We start from the raw sequence: 5,198 nt of genomic DNA, 5'->3' as shown, positions 1-5,198 counted from the left end.
ATCTTTAGCACAAGGTTTGGCAATTCTAGCAGTTTCACCGCAGAAATAAATAACATGCCCATCAATATTATCAGCCAAGAGATCTTTAACAATAGCAATATCACATCACATCTTCTGGCCATATCACATCACATAGCACTTGCTGCAAAAACAAGTTAGACGTCCTCTAATTGTTGTTGCAAGTTTTTACGTGGCTTGAATAGGTTTCTAGCAAGAACGTTTCTTACCTACGTAAAACCACAACGTGATTTGCCAATTTCTATTTACCCTTCATAAGGACCCTTTTCATCGAATCCGTTCCGACTAAAGTAGGAGAGACAGACACCCGCTAGCCACCTTATGCAACTAGTGCATGTCAGTCGGTGGAACCTGTCTCACGTAAGCGTACGTGTAAGGTCGGTCCGGGCCGCTTCATCCCACAATGCCGCCGAAACAAGAAACGACTAGTAGCGGCAAGAAGAATTGGCAACATCAACGCCCACAACTTCTTTGTGTTCTACTCGTGCATAGTAACTACGCATAGGCCTGGCTCATTATGCCACTGTTGGGAATCGTAGCATAATTTTAAAATTTTCCTACGCTCACCAAGATCCATCTATGGAGTATACTAGCAACGAGGGGAAAGGAGTGCATCTACATACCCTTGTAGATCACGAGCGGAAGCGTTCCAATGAACGTGGATGACGGAGTCGTACTCGCCGTGATCCAAATCACCGATGACCGAGTGCCGAACGGACGGCACCTCCGCGTTCAACACACGTACGGTGCAGCAATGTCTCCTCCTTCTTGATCCAGCAAGGGGGAAGGAGAGGTTGATGGAGATCCAGCAGCACGACGGCGTGGTGGTGGATGTAGCGGGTCTCGGCAGGGCTTCGCCAAGCTTCTGCGAGAGGGAGAGGTGTAGCAGGGGAGGAGGGAGGCGCCCAAGGCTGTTGTACTACTGCCCTCCCTCCCCCCCTTTATATAGGCCCCCTGGGAGGGGGGGGCTGGCCATGTCCCATCTAGATGGGGGGCGGCGGCCAAGGGGTGCCTTGCCCCCCAAGGCAAGTGGGGCGCCCCCCCACCCTAGGGTTCCAACCCTAGGCGCAGGGGGAGGCCCATGGGGGGCGCCCAGCCCACTAGGGGCTGGTTCCCTTCCCACTTCAGCCCACGGGGCCCTCCGGGATAGGTGGCCCCACCCGGTGGACCCCCGGGACCCTTCCGGTGGTCCCGGTACAATACCGGTAACCCCCGAAACTTTCCCGGTGGCCGAAACTTGACTTCCTATATATAATTCTTCACCTCCGGACCATTCCGGAACTCCTCGTGACGTCCGGGATCTCATCCGGGACTCCGAACAACTTTTGGGTTTCCGCATACACATATCTCTACAACCCTAGCGTCACCGAACCTTAAGTGTGTAGACCCTACGGGTTCGGGAGACATGCAGACATGACCGAGACACCTCTCCGGTCAATAACCAACAGCGGGATCTGGATACCCATGTTGGCTCCCACATGTTCCACGATGATCTCATTGGATGAACCACGATGTCGAGGATTCAATCAATCCCGTATACAATTCCCTTTGTCAGTCGGTATGTTACTTGCCCGAGATTCGATCGTCGGTATCCCAATACCTTGTTCAATCTCGTTACCGGCAAGTCTCTTTACTCGTACCACAATGCATGATCCCGTGACTAACGCCTTAGTCACATTGAGCTCATTATGATGATGCATTACCGAGTGGGCCCAGAGATACCTCTCCGTCACACGGAGTGACAAATCCCAGTCTCGATCCGTGCCAACCCAACAGACACTTTCGGAGATACCCATAGTGCACCTTTATAGTCACCCAGTTACGTTGTGACGTTTGGCACACCCAAAGCACTCCTACGGTATCTAGGAGTTGCACAATCTCATGGTCTAAGGAAAAGATACTTGACATTGGAAAAGCTCTAGCAAACGAAACTACACGATCTTTTATGCTATGCTTAGGATTGGGTCTTGTCCATCACATCATTCTCCCAATGATGTGATCCCGTTATCAACGACATCCAATGTCCATAGTCAGGAAACCATGACTATCTGTTGATCCACGAGCTAGTCAACTAGAGGCTTACTAGGGACACGTTGTGGTCTATGTAATCACACATGTATTACGTTTTCGGGATAATACAATTATGGCATGAACAATAGACAATTACCATGAACAAAGAAATATAATAATAACCATTTATCATTGCCTCTAGGGCATATTTCCAACAGTCTCCCACTTGCACTAGAGTCAATAATCTAGTTACATTGTGATGAATCGAACACCCATTGCATCCTGGTGTTGATCATGTTTTGCTCTAGGGAGAGGTTTAGTCAACGGATCTGCTACATTCAGGTCCGTATGTACTTTACAAATATCTATGTCTCCATTTTGAACACTTTCACGAATGGAGTTGAAGCGACGCTTGATATGCCTGGTCTTCCTGTGAAACCTGGGCTCCTTGGCAAGGGCAATAGCTCTAGTGTTGTCACAGAAGAGAGTCATCGGGCCCGACGCATTGGGAATCACCCCTAGGTCGGTAATGAACTCCTTCATCCAGACTGCTTCCTGTGCTGCCTCCGAGGCTGCCATGTACTCCGCTTCACATGTAGATCCCGCCACGACGCTTTGCTTGCAACTGCACCAGCTTACTGCTCCTCCATTCAAAATATACACGTATCCGGTTTGTGACTTCGAGTCATCCAGATCTGTGTCGAAGCTAGCGTCGATGTAACCCTTTACGACGAGTTCTTCGTCACCTCCATAAACGAGAAACATATCCTTAGTCCTTTTCAGGTACTTTAGGATATTCTTGACCGCTGTCCAGTGTTCCATGCCGGGATTACTTTGGTACCTTCCTACCAAACTTACGGCAAGGTTTACATCAGGTCTGGTACACAGCATGGCATACATAATAGACCCTATGGCCGAGGCATAGGGGATGACACTCATCTTTTCTATATCTTCTGCCGTGGTCGGGCATTGAGCCGTGCTCAATGGCACACCTTGCAATACAGGCAAGAACCCCTTCTTGGACTGATCCATATTGAACTTCTTCAATATCTTGTCAAGGTATGTACTCTTTGAAAGACCAATGAGGCGTCTCGATCTATCTCTATAGATCTTGATGCCTAATATATAAGCAGCTTCTCCAAGGTCCTTCATTGAAAAACACTTATTCAAATAGGCCTTTATACTTTCCAAGAATTCTATATCATTTCCCATCAATAATATGTCATCCACATATAATAAGAGAAATGCTACAGAGCTCCCACTCACTTTCTTGTAAACACAGGCTTCTCCATAAGTCTGTGTAAACCCAAACGCTTTGATCATCTCATCAAAGCGAATGTTCCAACTCCGAGATGCTTGCACCAGCCCATAGATTGAGCGCTGGAGCTTGCATACTTTGTTAGCATTCTTAGGATCGACAAAACCTTCCGGCTGCATCATATACAACTCTTCCTTAAGGAAGCCGTTAAGGAATGCCGTTTTGACGTCCATCTGCCATATCTCATAATCATAGTATGCGGCAATTGCTAACATGATTCGGATGGACTTCAGCTTCGCTACGGGTGAGAAAGTCTCATCGTAGTCAACCCCTTGAACTTGTCGATAACCCTTAGCGACAAGTCGAGCCTTATAGATGGTCACATTACCATCCGCGTCTGTCTTCCTCTTAAAGATCCATTTGTTTTCTATGGCTCACCGATCATCGGGCAAGTCAGTCAAAGTCCATACTTCGTTTTCATACATGGATCCTATCTCGGATTTCATGGCTTCTAGCCATTTGTCGGAATCCGGGCCCGCCATCGCTTCTTCATAGTTCGAAGGTTCACCGTTGTCTAACAACATGATTTCCAGGACAGGGTTGCCGTACCACTCTGGTGCGGAACGTGTCCTTGTGGACCTACGAAGTTCAGTAGTAACTTGATCCGAAGCTTCATGATCATCATCATTAACTTCCTCCCCAGTCGGTGCAGGCACCACAGGAACATTTTCCCACGCTGCGCTACTTTCCGGTACGGAAGGGGTGACTATCACCTCATCAAGTTCCACTTTCCTCCCACTCAATTCTTTCGAGAGAAACTCCTTCTCTAGAAAGGACCCATTCTTGGCAACGAAGATCTTGCCTTCGGATCTGAGGTAGAAGGTATACCCAATAGTTTCCTTAGGGTATCCTATGAAGACGCATTTTCTCCGACTTGGGTTCAAGCTTTTCAGGTTGAAGTTTCTTGACATAAGCATCGCATCCCCAAACTTTTAGAAACGACAGCTTAGGTTTCTTCCCAAACCATAATTCATACGGTGTCGTCTCAACGGATTTCGACGGAGCCCTATTTAAAGTGAATGCGGCAGTCTCTAAAGCATAGCCCCAAAATGAGAGCGGTAAATCGGTAAGAGACATCATAGATCACACCATATCCAATAGAGTGCGATTACGACGTTCGGACACACCATTTCTCTGAGGTGTTCCAGGCGGCGTGAGTTGCGAAACTATTCCACATTTCCTTAAGTGTGCACCAAACTCGTGACTTAAATATTCTCCACCACGATCTGATCGTAAGAATTTTATTTTTCTGTCACGTTGATTCTCAACCTCACTCTGAAATTCCTTGAACTTTTCAAAGGTTTCAGACTTGTGTTTCATTAGGTAGACATACCCATATCTACTTAAGTCATCAGTGAGAGTGAGAACATAACGATATCCTCCGCGAGCCTCAACACTCATTGGACCGCACACATCGGTATGTATGATTTCCAATAAGTTGGTTGCTCGCTCCATTGTTCCGGAGAACGGAGTCTTGGTCATCTTACCCATGAGGCATGGTTCGCACGTGTCAAATGATTCGTAATCAAGAGACTCCAAAAGTCCATCTGCATGGAGCTTCTTCATGCGCTTGACACCAATGTGACCAAGGCGGCAGTGCCACAAGTATGTGGGACTATCGTTATCAACTTTACATCTTTTGGTATTCACACTATGAATATGTGTAACATCACGTTCAAGATTCATCAAGAATAAACCATTGACCAGCGGGGCATGACCATAAAACATATCTCTCATATAAATAGAACAACCATTATTCTCGGATTTAAATGAGTAGCCATCTCGAATTAAACGAGATCCAGATACAATGTTCATGCTCAAAGCTGGCACTAAATAACAATTATTGAGGTTT

Source organism: Aegilops tauschii, chromosome 5 (assembly GCF_002575655.3).
Source record: "Aegilops tauschii subsp. strangulata cultivar AL8/78 chromosome 5, Aet v6.0, whole genome shotgun sequence".
Taxonomy (NCBI): Eukaryota; Viridiplantae; Streptophyta; class Magnoliopsida; order Poales; family Poaceae; genus Aegilops; species Aegilops tauschii.
This window is presented reverse-complemented; position numbering follows the sequence as displayed.